The 17,298-nt window shown below is 51.7% G+C and overlaps 1 protein-coding gene across 5 annotated transcripts in view; it reads left to right on the top strand.

Annotated features, from left to right (window-relative positions):
- The window catches only part of MACF1 (microtubule actin crosslinking factor 1), a 1,146,281-nt gene that overhangs the window by 1,085,522 nt on the left and 43,461 nt on the right, over positions 1-17,298 (top strand). The window lies entirely within an intron of this gene.

The raw sequence follows: 17,298 nt of genomic DNA, 5'->3' as shown, positions 1-17,298 counted from the left end.
CTGATAAAGTCTCTCTCACTTTCAAGAAGCCTACTCTGTCGGCCTCAAAAATTGCGACACCATCCTCTGCGCAAAAAAGGCCATCAGGACACGTCTCCACAGCAACGACGACGGTGTCCACGTCCACAGCGGCGTCGGCCCGCTCGTCGACGACGACGACTCCATCATCATCGTCTGCAGGTACCCCTATCTCGTCTATTATACTTCTGAAACCGTCGTCTAAATCATCGTCGACGACGAAGATAGTCCCGTCGAGGACCTCGTCGACGAGGAGCCCTCCGTCGACGGAAGAGTCGACGACGAGGATATTGATGACGAGCGCGTCGACGACGAAGGCATCGTCGACGAAGATGTTGACGAAGATGTCGACGACCAAGGCATCGTCGACGAAAGCGACGACGAAAGCGACGACGAAAGCGTCGACGACGGAAGCGTCGACGACGGAAGCGTCGACGAGGGAAGCGTCGACAACGAAGGCGTCGACGACGAAGGCATCGACGACGAAGGCATCGACGACGACTGAATCGTCTACGACCACATCGTCGACGAGGACTTCGTCGACGAGGAAAATATCGTCAATGGGGACGCCGTTGGTGTCAGCCGAGCCGTCGACGGGAACGTCGTCGTCCGTGGGACGGAAAACCACGGCGATTTCTGTCCAAGGATCTGCTTCCAGACCACAGATTACCCCGGAAACAACATCTCCAAGCAAGGTCCAAACCAATTTACCTCTGGAGATCCTGCAGAGTGAAGAGTCCGAAGAAGAGTTCTTCCAACAGGCTACTTCCCCTTCCGAGCTGTTTGTCAAATGCCAAAGCACGGACGAGGAGCAGGAAGATTCAGGCGCGCAGGAGCGCCCCGTCCAGGAACAAGTCCGCACGGAGGTCACCCCAATGGTCTGCCTCCCTCTGGCAATAGTTAAGGACCTCAAGTTCCTTATCAGGGATTACAAACAACGTTTCCCGGAACCACCAAGACAGGATACAGGGGTCCCAGTGCCAGCTACAAACACCCCAGCGACAGCCCCAAGGCAATCACGGCCGGTAACGCAGGTCGGCCACGAGCCGCCACCTCAGGTGATAGACTCAACGGATGAGGAGGCGGAGGAGATGGAGGAAGGTGAGGTCCAGGGAGACCTGACGGACCAGGATGACGATGAGCAGGAGGACTATGTAGCATCTTCACCACCTTCCCCACAACCGCGCCAGGCGGATTCACCACCTGTGGATATCGGGGGTTTTCATAAGTTAGTGGAACGGGCTGCGACGCGGTTCCATATGGTCATGGAGTCGACGGAAACCGAATGCTTCCTCCATGACTTTAAGGAGCAGACGAAGAAGACGGCCAAATCCATCCCTATCATTGACTTCCTCTGGGACCAGGGAAAGAAGTTGATGCTGACGCCAGCTTCAGTTCCTGCGGTCGTTCCGCGCCTGGATAAGAAGTATAAAGCACCGTCCACGGCGCCAGCTTGCCTGACTAGCCACCCGAAACCAGATTCTGTCGTGACCCAAGCGGCCCAGAAAAATTCTCGAAATCCATCCTCGCCTCTGTCAGCACCACCAGACAAGGAGGGCAGAAAGTTAGACACAATAGGCAAAAGGTTTTCAACCACTTCGGCAATGACCATCAAGGTGGCCAATTCCATAGCCCTTTTAGGGCGTTATAACCGCCAACTTTGGGAGGATATTGCCCCATACAGGATGAGGTGAAGGCACTCCTTTCCGAAGGCCAGTCTTCTGCGGCAGAGGTCATCGACTGTGCCATAGATGTAGCCATGACAGGCTTCCGTCAACTGGCTGGGGCTGCAGTCCTGCGCCGCCAAGGATGGCTCAAAGCAACATCGTTCAGGCAGGAAGTGCAAACGAAGGTGCTAGATATGCCCTTCGATGGGCAGCATCTATTCGGAGATAAAATTGACGAGGCGCTCCAGGCCATTAAAAAGGACACGGACACGGCTAGAGCGCTTGGAACCTTACAGGCACGGAACCAGTCCTTTCGGGGCAACAAGTCTAGAGGTCAGTCTTCCTACAGAGGATCATTCCAGAATAAGTCCTCATATTCGTTCCAGAATAAGACCCAGTACCAGCAAAAGCAACAACAGGGCCGACAATCATCTTACGGAAGATCCAATTTCAGGGGTAAGAACCAGAAAAGGGGCACCGGCGGACGCCAGTGACCGCTTACTCCAGCCAGTCCAGCTACCATCTTCTTCTTCACAAATTGGAGGAAAATTGACCCATTTCCTAAAAAATTGGCGCATCATCACCTCAGATCGTTGGGTACTCCAACTCCTCAGATTCGGCCATTCCCTAGAATTTACCGCCATCCCGCCTGCAACCCCTCCCCGCAAGTCTCCACACAGACATCTGCGGCTGCTGCTCCGGGAGATATCGGAGATGTTAAGGAAGGGAGCAATAGAGCGAGTTCCATCAGCTCAGAGGGAGAAGGGTTTCTACTCCCGTTTCTTTCTGATACGCAAGAAAGAAAAGAAGTGGAGGCCCATCCTGGACCTCAGAGCACTCAACTCCTTCCTAAAGAGTCAGTCGTTCAGGATGGTGACGCTCCAAGAAATCCTAGGCATTCTGGAGGAAGGAGACTTCATGACATCCTTGGATCTTCAGGATGCTTACTATCACATCCCGATACTCAGGGGGCACAGAAAGTTTCTACGCTTCGAAGTGGCAGGACAACACTACCAGTTCAAGGTCCTTCCGTTTGGCCTCAAATCCGCTCCGCGGATTTTCACCAAGTGCCTTTCTCCTGTGGTAGCTTTCCTACGTCAAATGGGTCACCAAGTTTTCCCCTACCTAGACGACTGGCTGGTCAAGGCGCCTACGGCCGTAGGCGCAACCAAATCCTTCAACGCTTGTACCAATCTTTTCCAACATCTAGGATTGACGCTCAACCTTCAGAAATCACATATGTCCCCAACGAGAAGCATTACCTTCCTCGGGGCTACCTTGAATACGGAATGCGCAAGGGCATTTCCCTCAGACGAGAGAAAACACAGGATCATATCCCTGGCCAAAACAGTGCAATCAAGGAAATCCCTGAGAGTTCGCACCTTCAAGTCACTCCTGGGGACTACTCATCCCTCACTGCAGGCTGCGGATGCGCCCTCTGCAGGAGGCTCTTTCGAACCAGTGGACTCAGAGTGCAGGTTCGTTCGAGGACATTATAAGCATAACACCGCAAATATCCAGGAGTCTCGAGTGGTGGAAGGATACCAGAAACCTCTCGAGAGGACTACCGTTCCTGCTGCCAGCAGCACCACTGGTAGTCACCACAGATGCATCTCTAGCGGGTTGGGGAGCTGTCCTTCAGGACCTCAGAGTCAGCGGCAAATGGTCGGATCAGGAGCAACGCCTCCATATAAATCTGCTGGAGTTGAGGGCTGTGCATCTAGCTCTGCAGGCCTTTTTACCACGCATCCAGAACTCTCAGGTGCTCGTCAGAACGGACAACACCACGACGATGCATTACCTGAACAAACAGGGAGGAACGCGTTCGCTCACGCTATCGCGCGAATCGCAGAAGATCTGGAACTGGCTTGTTCTCCAGGGGATCACGCTCAGGGCGGACTACCTCCCGGGAAAGGACAACACCATTGCGGACGCCCTAAGCAGGCAGAAATCTCTCTCCCACGAATGGGAGCTCGACGAGAGTGCACTAACACACGTATTCTCGGACTGGGGAGCCCCAAGAATCGACCTGTTTGCCCAAGCTACGCAAGCTGGCATCCCCAACCGGAGTCGCTCGGAAATGCCTTTTCCATAGGCTGGTTCAGCGTATTTGCGTACGCTTTTCCACCGTTCCCGATGATTCCCAGGGTCCTCAGGAAAATGAAGGCGGAGCCCTGTACACTAATTCTGATCGCCCCGTACTGGCCGAGGCAGCACTGGTTCTCGGACCTTCATCGCCTCTCCATCAGGACGCCGATTCGTCTAACACAGCACCCGAACCTACTGACGATGTCCAACGGGCAGGTGCAATACCCGAACCTCCAATCGCTCAGGTTATCGGCCTGGCTCCTGAGCACAGAGAGTTCTGCCATTTGAACATCCCGCAGGACTGCAGGGATGTGCTAGCAAAAGCGAGGGCGGACAGTACCAACAAAACCTACTCCCTCAAATGGAAGCGCTTCTGCGTCTGGTGCTCGGAGAAGGGCCTGAGACCACTTCATATCACACCTGAGCAGATATTGCCGTATCTCCTGCACTTGGCACAGTCCGGATTAGCGCATGCATCCATAAAGGTGCATCTAGCGGCGATTTCACGTTTTACCAGGACTTTTCAAGGCCCGTCCCTCTGGTCCAGCAGACTTGTTAAACAGTTCCTTAAGGGTCTTTATAGGTCCTTTCCAAGGCCCCGACGGGTCCCACCGACATGGCATCTCAACTTGGTCCTTAATCAACTCATGAAGCACCCCTTTGAGCCCATTCACCGAGCCTCCATCAAGTACATCTCATGGAAAACGGCTCTATTACTTGCGCTCACATCTGCCAGGAGAGTCAGCGAGTTGCAAGCTCTCTCCATTCAGGAGCCCTTCATGCAGTTCAAACAGGACAGGGTGGTGCTGAGAACAAATCCCAAGTTCATACCGAAAGTGCCTTCAGACTTTCACCTCAACGAGCCGGTGGTCCTGCGCTCCTTCTTTGCCAACCCTACAACGGCAGCAGAGAGGACGCTCCATTCTCTGGATCTCAAACGGTGTCTTAAGTTTTATATAGACAAGACAAAAACCTTCAGAAAGTCTTCGCAGCTATTCGTGGCCTACAGCAGACCAAGGCTGGGTATGCCCCTCACGAAACAGAGCATTTCAAGGTGGATTTCTTCTGCAATAGCGTTCTGCCATGAAGGGGCCGGACGGCCGTTGCGAGACAGGGTGGGAGCACACTCCACCAGAGCGATGTCCACATCAGCAGCGCTGTTCGCTGGAGTGCCGATTTTGGACATCTGTAGAGCGGCGACGTGGAAGTCACCGCATACCTTCTCCAGACACTACTGCCTGGATGCCGAGCTTACGAGGGATGCGGCAGTGGGCCAGGCGGTGCTTCGCCATCTATTCCAGTGAGGTGAGCCTTCCAACATCCCGCCATCCTGGTATGCACATTCTTTACTGTTTTACTATTTTGATGTATGCCAATGTTTCGAACTGTTATGATAATGCTGTATTATCTCAAATACCTTTATGGCATGTTACATCAGAAATGTGCATAATGTATTGCGAACTACTCTGATTCAGGCATGTGAATCTATGAAAGACACCCCTAATATTGGATAAGAAACGCGTTACTTACCTGTAACAGCAGTTATCCAGTATTGGTGTCTTTCATAGATTCACATGCAACCCTCCCGCCTCCCCTGGAAGGACTCACACCTCTCTCTAACTATATTACGCCTACCTAGCTGGGTGCGTACGAAAATCTGAGGGACTGAGGCTCCTGTCAGGAAGGTTCTAGAGGGAGGTGATAGCTGATTGGCTGGCTCTAGGAGTTTGGTCCTTTTTACATAAGGACTATGATAGGCGGCTAAGGGGAGGCCCTTAGGCCTATTTTTCTCTATGTATGTCTATAGGACATTACTTTTTTATGTACCGGAGGCTCCCGTCTCGACGACGGGGAATGATTCAGGCATGTGAATCTATGAAAGACACCAATACTGGATAACTGCTGTTACAGGTAAGTAACGCGTTTCTTCAGAAGCAGAGTTTGAACCATCCAGTGTAAAGTCAAGTTGGAGATCATCAGCATAGTTGAAGGTCGTAACCATCCTGTGTTTTAAGGAGTTGATGAGGGGTTTGAGATAAAGATTGAATAAGAGAGGGGAGAGGGATGAGCCCTGGGGAACCCCACAGGAGGTGACGATCCTGGGGGCAGTAAAAGTGCCCAAACGAACGGCCTGTGTTCTGTCTTCAAGAAAAGATTGGATCCATTTAAATGCCGGACCTTGTATGCCTGCTTGTTCAACACGGGACAGTAAGACGTTATGGTCAACCGTGTCGAACGCAATCGACAGATCCAGAAGAATAAGTGCCTGATGGATGCCTTTGTCACCGTTGGCTCGCAAGGTGTCTAACACGGTGAGGATGACCATTTCAGTAGTGTGCGGGGCGGAACCCGGCTTGATTGGGTTCTAGATGGTCAGACTGTTCGATAAAGTTCGAGAGGGACCTGGCGACGTGGGCCTCAAGAATCTTTGCGAGAAAAGGAAGCAAGGAAATGGGGCGATAGTTGGAATGATTCAGGGGATCAGCCCCAGGTTTGTTTTAGTAATGGGACCACAATCGCGTTTTTAAAAGCCGTGGGGATCTTGCTTTGGAGGAGAGACTCGTTTAGGAAGGGAAGCACACTGTGGGGGAGTTTAGACAGGGCCTCTTTTAGAATATGCGGGGGGCAGCAGTCATTGGGGGAACCAGATTTGACACAGTAACTTGTTCATTAGGCCACTTTCAAAGTGGAAGCACCACAGCAGGTGATCTGCAGAACACTATTTAGTATAATATTTAGATATTTAGTAAATCAAAGCAATTACAAGATTAACTTGCAGCCTCCCTATGCGGAGTTTGGTACGGTTTAATAAGCAGTTTATTTGTGCTTATACTCAAGCAAAGTGCCTACTGTAGCCCCTTTGAGACATTGGAAAGCGGAAGAACTGCTGTTTGCCACTCTAAACTCGAGATTATATGTGGTCATTTCCCAACAAGGAACGATCTACCTCTTAAACAAACAAATAATTTTTTATTTTTTAATTGTCTCCTTCCTAGCCAACCACGATCAACTCAAAGAATCAATTTTATTTTCAGTTGGTTCAGTCTCGTTCTTTGAGATCATACTTCATTCAGTGACCTTGTGCTTCTGAGGGTGGACTTGTGCTTTTATTAATGAGCTTATGCTTTTATGAGTGAGTAGGCATTGCAGTCCGAGAACTCATTGTTTTCTGAGTGGGCTTATGCTTCACTGGGCTGGCTTGAGGGATTTTGTTGGCTGTTTGTATTTTGGGGAGCCATTTGTTAAACATTTGGGCGCCCCGCTGGTAAGATTTTGAGGGGCCAGCATGTGTGGTTTCAGTGACAGGCCCATATCATTTCCTGAAAGTTTCATGCACTTTGGGGGCAGGCTTGTACTTTTTTTGCAGGCTTATGCGCTTTGGGAAGTCGGTGACCTCCAGCTTTGGTTCATAACCTTGTACTTTGAGTAATTACCTCTTGCTTTGGTCATTGAGCTAGTGCTTTAGTCTGTGTACTTTTGCTTTTATAATTCATGCTGTACCAGGGTTTATTGGGTTGACTTTTTCTTTTGATGGCGGGCTTGTACTTTTTGGGGGTGGGCTTATGATTTGGTTTGTGGGCTTGTGCTTGATTCTGTGAAAGCAGTTGGAGAAGGGCAGGGAGGTAAGCAAAGTACCATCTTGGGACAGGCTTGTGGGTTTCATTGAACACTTGTACCTTTCCAGCACAGGCCTGTGCTTCAGTCAGCACATTAATCTTCATGGTTTGGGACAGTGTGTTGTTTTTTTTTTTGGGGGGGGGGGGTGTTAGTGTGAGGTGTTGGACCTTTGACGAGTGAACGTCTTGAGGCTCTGTATCATTCTTTAGACAGTGTATTTGGCCCTGCTGCCACTTTTATGTTACTATGCCATTTGAAAAAGGGTGCATTGTGCCGTGCAGGTCCTATTTTTGAAAGGCATGCTTCTGCTTTGTGAGGTGGGCCTGGGCTGATTCCAGAAGAGAAACTGGGCTATGCATGGAAAACATCGATGAACTTCAATGTCATGGTGTCTCTTACTTCTGCCTCCTAGTAATTTTACATCTGCTTATTTAAATGTCTGACCTTTGATAGGATTTTATCCACACGTGAATGGTAGTTCTTGTAATTTTTTGTGCAGTACTTATAGTTTCCTTGGGTGGAAGGCTATATCAAGAGCTTGGTCCAGTTGAGCCGCAGATTGCATTTGAAATGGTGCACAATGCTTGGAGGCAGCTGTTTTATATATCTGAAAGAGACATTAGTTAGTGATAGATTCCTTACCTTAGAATATCCCCAGGCGTCAGACTGGATCCGGAAAGTTTTCGTCAGCAGTACCCTTGCGCATCGGTAGGCATCGTCTTGCGGCTCCGCATACATCGCTGGCGTATTAGTCGCAGAGATGATGACATCGGAGCTACTTGGACGCGCCCACGCGCGCTGACGTCAGTTCTTTCTTTTTCCGCGCCAACAAGCGCAGATCCGAGAGAAAGCGGTACTCCTAGTTATTACTTTAACTTGGTTTCTGAGAACTTCGAGGCATATGAGCTGCAGATTACACACTTTTGCATAGATCGCCATCTGGTGTTGGGCCCGGATGTTTGCAATTTGTTTTTCCTCTTGGAAAGTCTTTGGAAGTCACGAGGTCGGTGACTCCTCCTTTGGATCGTATTGCGCATGGGCTTCGGCTCCATCCTCCGATTGTTTTTTTCCGCCATCGGGCTCGGATGTAATCTTCGCGCTCCGGTTCCGAACATTTCCAGTTCGACGATCGAAGCCTAATCCTCACCTCACATCGCGGTATTGTTTCGATCGCGATCTCCTCAATCAACGCACCTTCTCATCGACAAATCTTCGGTTCCAGTCGTCGACGGCGGCCTTCGGGCCTACCCAAGCTCCGGTCCCGGCTGATGGAAAGAACTCCATTCAAAAAGTGCCCTCGATGTGGGTCCAAATTCCCCCACACCGATCTTCATGAGGTGTGCAACCTCTGCCTCTTCCCTGAACACGAGGCTCGTGACTGTCCGGCCTGTAAGTCTTTCAGATCGAAAAAGACTATTCGGGACCGAAGAGCCAGACGAAAAATGGCACACTCCTCGACCTCCGTTCCAGTCGACATCTTCGGAGACGACATCGAAGATCCGGGACAGCAGCGCAACGAAGAGGACCTTGTCAGTGCTTCCGAAGCCGACGACTCAGATGTGGAGGACATCACTCCGGCACAGGGGGTCGTGAGTAATATACCCCCCCACACACACACACACACACCCGCGCCGACACCCAAAAAGGCTTCGGTCACGCCTTCGCCTCCGAGCCTAGGCAAGACCAGAGACACTGCTTCACACACCCCACCTTCGGGCCCGGTGAAGAAGCCAAATAAGCCTTCCGGCGGCTCGGGCTCGAGGCAGCCTGCCAGCGGTGCCGAGAAACACACTTCGGCACCGAAAAAAAAGACGGCCTCTACCTCGACACCGAGCTCCGCACCGAAGTCCTCGGTGTCGAAACCCAGCGCTTCCGTACCGACGCTATCTTCGGTACCGACCAAACCCCATAAGGCCCTCGGCACCGACACTTCCACGCCGAAGCCCGCCTCGGCGCCGACCAAGAAATCGGAGGTTCCCAAGCCCAGTGCTAAGCAAACTGGCACGGACAAGCCTAAAAAGTCATCGGCCCCGAAGACTTCGGCACCGACGGACCAAACATTGTCACAGGAACTATTTACACCGGATCCCTTACAAAAAACGCTTACCAAGGATCAAAAACTGGACATTTGGCACTCTCTTCCAAAAAGAGACATTTGGACAAACCGGCTCAGCCTCCACCTCCAAAGAGGAAGGACTCTGCTACCTCCCCTTTCAGAATACCTTCCCCACCTCCGCCCCCTCCGCCTTCTCCACCCCCACCTCATCGCTCTCCGACCCCGATGATGATCAGGGGGACCCATATCACGATCCAGGGGATGTGCCCCAAGACCCCACCCCTACAGGATCCCCAGACCCATGGGACAACTACAATAACCCAGATATTCCAGACGTCCCACAAGATGACCTTTACCCTTCCAGGCCATCTCCACCGGAGGACTCATTAGGTTTCCACCACCTACTTCAAAGGGCGGCACATTATCACGGGGTAGAGTTACATACTGACCCAGTGGAGGAGGATTTCCTCCTCGACACGTTTGATACCGCACATAGGTCTACCTCCATACTACCTATGCTCAAGGGGGTGGTAAAACATGCGCCAGAGGTTTTTAAGGACCCAGTCAGGGCCAGGGTCATTAACCCACGCATAGAGAAAAAGTACAAAGCTGCCCCCACAGATCCTGCCTATATCAAAGGGCCAGCACCACTAGATTCCCTAGTGGTTTCAGCTGCACGAAAAAGGTCAAATTCCCAGGCGTCAGGCGAAGCACCACCACCTGACAATGAGTCAAAGCTACTGGACGCGTCAGGAAAGCGCACTGCGTCACAGGCAGCCAATATATGGCGTATCGCCAACACCCAAGCGCTATTGGCCAGATACGATAGGGCACATTATGATGAATTAGAAACCATAATGCACCACCTCCCTGAAAGATACAAAACTAGGGCCAAAGAATTAGTTCAAGAGGGTAAGACAATAACTAACACCTCCATACGCTGTGCCTTAGATGCAGCAGACACAGCCTCCAGGGCCATTAATACTAGCGTCCTCCTCCGTCGCCATGCTTGGCTGAGAATATCCGGTTTCTAACCAGAGGTACAAGCCTCCATCCTAAATCATCCCTTTGACCAAGAACACCTATTCGGCCCAAAGGTAGATGAGGCCCTCGAAAAAATGAAGGAGGACACTGATACGGCGAAATCCATGGGAGCGCTGCAGTCACACCCTCCTAGGCGCTCCTTTCGCCGCTCTTCCTTTCGGAGTACATCTAGAGGCTACTCCTCAGATAGTGCGTCCACTTCCTACAAATCCCCCACTCAGTCCACCTTCACAAGGGGTTATCAAAGAGGCGGCTATAGGGGAAATAATAATAAAGGCAGAGGCAAAACAAATACCGCCCGCTCTGCCACACCGCCTACCCAATGACTTCCCCCCCCCCGCTCCCTCCAGACCATCCCACTCCGGTCGGGGGCAGACTACAACATTTCCTTCATGTCTGGGAGACCATCACCTCAGACAAATGGGTGACCCAAATTATTCGGTCAGGATACTGCCTGGAATTAACATCTACCCTCCCAAACATTCCACCCAGGCAACGCCCAATGTCTCAAGAACATTCCACATTACTAAAACAGGAGGTAATCTCCCTCCTACAAAAACAGGCAATATAACAAGTTTCCGTCAATCAGCAAAATGTAGGGGTCTACTCCCTATATTTTCTAATACCAAAAAGGGACGAGACTCTACGACCTATTCTAGATCTCCGGCCCCTAAACACATACATACATTCAGACCATTTTCCCATGGTAACGCTTCAGCAGGTGCTTCCGCTCCTCTCCCAGAACGACTTCCTCACCACACTGGACTTGAAAGACGCATACTTCCACATTCCGGTACACCATGCTCACAGAAAGTGCCTCAGATTTGTACTGGACGGGCAACACTACCAGTTCAAGGTGCTCCCATTCGGACTCACAACAGCACCACGGGTATTCACCAAGTGCCTAGCGGTAGTGGCGGCACAACTCAGAAGACAGCACATTCACGTCTTCCCATACTTGGACTGGCTGGCTGATAAAAGCCACATCCTACAACCAATGTGTACACCACACCGCCACTACAATCCAACTACTTTACCAACTAGGCTTCACGGTGAACCACCAAAAGTCCCAACTAACACCATCCCACATAAAGCAATACCTCGGTGCCCCCATAGACACCTCAAAAGCCATAGCCTACCCCAATCCGGCCAGGATTGCAAGCATTCAGGCTTTGCGACAAAGATTCATACTTCAACACTCCCTTCCAGCAAGAGTGTTTATGCAACTGATAGGGATGATGGCCTCTTGCATTTTCATAGTGCCCCACGCAAGACTCCAGATGCGTCCACTCCAAGAGTGCTTAGCGCGCCAATGGAACCAGGCCCAGGGGCAACTGACAGATCTGGTGTTGGTAGACGGTCGCACCCATCGCTCTTTGCAGTGGTGGAACACCACAAACCTTTCCAAAGGTCGACCGTTCCTGGACCCGGTTCCACAAATAATACTAACAACAGACGCATCGCTCTCCGGCTGGGGAGCTCATCTATTACACCTCACAGTGCAGGGCACATGGACGCCGCAACAAAACTTACTCCATATCAACCATCTGGAGTTACTAGCAATCTCTCTAGCCCTAAAATCCTTTCAGAGACAGATTTTAGGCAAGGCAGTCCTCATTCGCACAGACAACATGACGGCCATGTATTACATTCAAAAACAAGGCGGCACACACTCTCCACAGCTCTCTCAACTAGCACAGAGCATATGGAGATGGGCAATTCCACACAAAATCTTTCTCCTAGCCCAACATGTCCCATGAGTCCAAAACATCATGGCAGATCTGCTCAGCAGACAGACGTAGCAGATCCACGAGTGGGAACTTCACCCGCAGGTTCTTCACCCGTTCTTTCAAACGTGGGGGCATCCACAAATAGACCTATTCGCCACCCACGAAAACAAAAAATGCCCAAGCTTCGCCGCTAGATACCCACACCCATTGTCCAAAGGAAATGCGATATGGATGAACTGGTCAGGCAAATTTGCGTACGCTTTTCCACCTCTCCCACTAATTCCATTAGTGGTGTGAAAGCTACAACAGCATTCCCTCACGCTGATCCTAGTAGCTCCAACATGGGCCAGACAACCGTGGGTCAGTGAGATACAAGCACTTACCATACAAGAACCTTTTCTTCAAATGCACCAGAACAAGGTTGTTCTCCGTACCAACCCAAAATTCCTACCTAAAGTCATTTCCCCTTTTCACCTAAACCAATCTGTAGAATTACCGGTATTTTTCTCGCAACCTCAAACTGTTGCAGAAAGGGCTCTACACGCGCTAGATGTCAAACGAGTCTTACTTTACTATATCCAAAGAACACAACCTTTCAGAAAGACCAAACAACTGTTTGTATCTTTCTCTCCACCACACAAGGGCAACCCCATCTCAAAATCAGGGATAGCTTGGTGGATTGTAAAATGCATCCAGATTTGCTACCACAAGGCAAAACGAACGCTATCTGTTCCCCCTAAAGCCCATTCTACACGAAACATAGGGGTTTTTATGGCTTTTCTAGGGAACATCCCATTAGATGATATCTGCAAAGCAGCTACATGGTCAACACCGCACACTTTCACTAAACACTACTGTGTAGATCTGCAAACTAAGCAACAAGCTAGTGTGGGCCAGGCTGTACTAAAAACACTATTTCAACCCACTGCAACAGATACCGGTGGTCGCCGCTAAGGTTGGGAACTGCTACATAGTCTATGCAAAAGTGTGTAATCTGCAGCTCATATGCCTCGAACGGAATATGCTACTTACCAGTATGCATCTGTTCTTGGCATGTAGAGCTGCAGATCTACACACGCCCACCCGGCTACCTGTATCTGTTCCAGTCTATCTTATTTAGATCAAACACACATGAGTTTCTTCACTGTTATTACTACGCTCCATCTTTCCCTGCTGGCGAAAAACAATCTGAGGATGGAGCCGAAGCCCATGCGCAATACGATCCAAAGGAGGAGTCACCGACCTCGTGACTTCCAAATTCTTTCCAAGAGGAAAAACAAACTGCAAACATACGGGCCCAACATCTATGCAAAAGTGTGTAGATCTGCAGCTCTACATGACAAGAACAGATGCATACTGGTAAGTAGCATATTCCTTCTCTTGTTTTGTCGAGTGATCGACTCCTGGTGCAATAGGGATGCCTGGGTTTAAGTCCTGTAGGACCTGCCGTAGGAACATGTTGGTGGCGGACCCGCACGACGTGTCTCTTCTGCTTGGGGCATGCCCATGACCCCGAGGCGTGCCCCGATTGTCGGGCCATGGCGCCGAATGCTTTGCGGGAGCGTTCCCGAAAGTTGTTGGAGGTCCGGCAATCTGTTCTGTGCTGATCGAGGTCCCGCTCCCGTGGGAGGTCGAGGGACTGGTCGCAGAGCCGACCCCATCGCTCAATGCGAGGATCAGCCGGACTGGGAGGGTGATATGGAAGGTCCAGTGGATCTGGATTTCTCTCCACACCCTGGTACGCTGTCTCCCTCTCCCGTGGAGGTTGGGACTTTTACTGTGGTGTTGCGTAGGGCGGCTGAGGCTCTTAACCTCGAGCTCCACTCAGTACTTGTCAAGACCAATCTCCTGACTGAGGTTCTGCAACAAGCGTCCTCCTCCGCGGAGCCGCTGCTGCCCTTCAAGGACGCAGTTATTGACGTCATGTTGAGCACCTAGAACAAACCCAACACAGTGGCTCCTGTGGATAAGGGTGTGGCGCGCCGCCATCAACCGGCGCCGGGCGATCCCAGCTTTCTCACTCAACACCCAAGGCCTCAGAGTCTGGTTGTCCAGGCCTCTGCTCACAAGTACTTTTTCTTCTGCCCCTCCGGATAAGGAATCTATGAAACTGGAGCAGTTTGAGAAAAAGATTTTTACTTCTGCCAGTTCTGGGTTGCGGGCAGTGAATACTGCTTGCCTTTTGGGCCGCTATTCACATTCTGTGTGGGACACTGTGGCACAGGTGCTGCCTCAGTGCCCTGTAGAAGCTCGGGCGGTGCTCTCCCGGGTTGTTACCGAGGGGAGAGATGCTGCTAAATTTACTATCCGTTGTGGACTTGACACGGCCGATTCACTCGGCAGGGCACTTTCCTCAACGGTAGTGCTCCGCCGTTACGCTTGGCTCAGAACGACTGGCTTCTCCGGGGATGTCCAAAACGCTTTATTGGACATTCAATTTTATGGCACACGCCTGTTTGGTGACCAGGCGGATAGCATCCTGGAACGCTTTAAGGACTCTCGGGCTACGGCCCAGTCCTTGGGTCTCGCTACCACGCACACCGCTTTGGGGTCCACTTTTCGCACCTTTCGAGGCCAGAGTCGAGGCGCCCATACATGTTCCTTTCAGACCCGCAGGCCTGCGCAGTCGCAGCGCAGCCGCAGTCGTGAGGCACGCCGTGGCGGTTCCCAGGGCCAGCGGGCGGGTCAATCCACCAACGCCACCTCAAAACCTTCCTTGTCTGGTGTTTCAGACCCACCAGACGCTAGTGGGTGGCAGGATTCGCCATCACCTTCCCCACTGGTGCACCATCACTTCGAACAGGTGGGTTCTGCAAATAATCCGAAAGGGCTACTCCCTCCCCTTTGAGTCTACCCCTCCAGCCATGCCACCTCAGTACCACCGCATGTCGGGGGATCACTTGGCACTTCTCCAGCAGGAAGTTGCGGCCCTCGCAGCACATCTGCGCAGATCAGGGGTTTCAGTCTTCCCCCTATCTCAACGACTGGTTGTTGAAGGCGGGCTCGCCCCAGGCAGTCGTCTCCCACCTCCAGACAACGGCCGACCTCCTGCATTTGCTGGGGTTTTCCATCAACGTGCCGAAGTCGCACCTGATTCCATCTCAGAAGCTCCTCTTCATCGGAGCGGCTCTGGATATGGCGCAGTTTCGGGTTTATCCTCCCGAACAGCGACATTCGGGCTTTGATTTCGATCTTTCGGCCCTGGGTCTCGGTCAGTAAGAACCTGAGGCTGCTGGACCTCTTGGCCTCCTGCATCCTGCTGATCTATCATGCCAGTTGGCATATGCAGGCTCTGCAGTGGGGCCTGAAGTTCCAGTGGACGCAGCATCGAGGAAATCTGTCTTGACTACGTCCAGATCTCAGAAGGCACTGCACAGGACTTGCAGTGGTGGCTCACGGACCAGCGTTGGATCAGTGGCAGATCCCTCTCCCTTCCCCAACCTGAGCACACAGTAGTGACGGACGCGTCCCTCCTGGGATTGGGCGGCCACATGGGAGAGGCGGAGATCAGAGGCCTCTGGTCTCCGGCGGAGTCCAAGCTCCATATCAACCTTTTGGAGCTCAGGGCGATCCTACTTGCACTGAAAGCATTCCTTCCCTCTGTCAAGGGGAGAGTAGTACAGGTGTTCACAGACAACACCACCGCCATGTGGTACTGCAACAAGCAAGGCGGGGTGGGGTCGTGGACCCTATGTCAGGAGGCTCTACGTCTCTGAACGTGGCTGGAACGTCAAGGGATTTCCTTGATGGTTAAACACCTGGCGGGTACCCTGAACGCCAGGGTGGACGAACTCAGCCGCAGGTGCATGTTGGATCACGATGGCACATGGTCTCTTTCAGCAGTGGGGAGAACCTAGGTTAGATCTATTCGCCACCGAAGAGAACGCGCAATGTCAGCAGTTCTGCGCGTTGGAATTTCCAAGGCGGCACTCGCTCGGAGACGCTTTTCGTCGCGAGTGGTGTTGCGGTCTATTGTACACCTTTACGCCTATACCACTTCTGCCCAGAGTGCTGAGGAAGATCAGACTCGACCGGGCCCAAGTCATTCTTGTGGCACCGGACTGGGCTCGAAGCCTTTATTATCCCGAGCTACTATGAGCGTGGATCAACCGATCCGGCTGCCTCTTCGGGAGTATCTACTGTCGCAGCAGCAGGGCACGGTCCTCCACCCGAACCTGTCCAGCCTCCACCTCCTTGCGTGGAGCTTGAGCGGCGACAGCTGATTCCATTTGACTTGCCTCCTGAAGTCTGTAATGTGATTCTGGCAGCCAGGCGTCCATCCACTAAAACGGAATATGCCTGTTGGTGGAAAAAATGTGTGGCATGATGCACAGCGAAAGCTGTAGATCCTTTTTCTGCCCCTCTTTCTGAGGTCCTATTGCTACTTCTCTCTTTGGCCCAGTAGGGCTCTGCTCTGGGCACTATCAAGGGCTACCTTTCTGCTCTTTCAGCCTTTCTTAGGCTGCCTGATCAGCCCTCTCTTTTCAAGTCCCCAGTTGTCAGTAGATTTCTCAAAGGCATTACTCACCTTTTCCCTCCTATTCCTTTTGTGATGCCTCAATGGGACTTGAACCTCGTTCTCACATACTTGATGTGCGCTCCCTTTAAGCCTCTTCATAACTGTCCTTTGCGGTTATTGACTTTGAAAACTGTCTTTCTGGTGGCCATCACCTCCGCTCAGTGGGTGAGCGAGCTCCAGGCTCTTTCCTGTAAACCTTCTTTCCTGGCGATTCATCCGGACAAGGTTGTCCTTCAACCGCGTCCCTCCTTTCTACCAAAAGTTGTCTCTGCCTTTCATCTAGGGCAAACTGTCACTCTGCCCACTTTCTTTTTGCCTCCGCACCCTTCAAGAGAAGAGTAGAGGCTCCACCGTCTGGACCCAAAACGTGCGCTTTCGTTCTGTCTCAACCGCACACAACATTTCCGGGTGGATGACCAGCTCTTTGTTGGCTACGTGGGTGCCAAGAAAGGTCGGGCTGTGCACAAACGAACTATCTCCCGATGGGTTGTCTTGTGCATTAAAGCCTGTTACTCTCTGGCTAAAAAGGAACTTCCGGTTGGGCTGCGCGCCCATTCT

Source organism: Triturus cristatus, chromosome 3_2 (genome assembly GCF_964204655.1).
Source record: "Triturus cristatus chromosome 3_2, aTriCri1.1, whole genome shotgun sequence".
NCBI lineage: Eukaryota > Metazoa > Chordata > Amphibia > Caudata > Salamandridae > Triturus > Triturus cristatus.
Note: the sequence above shows the minus strand (reverse complement) of the source record. Positions and strands in the feature narration are given on the sequence as shown.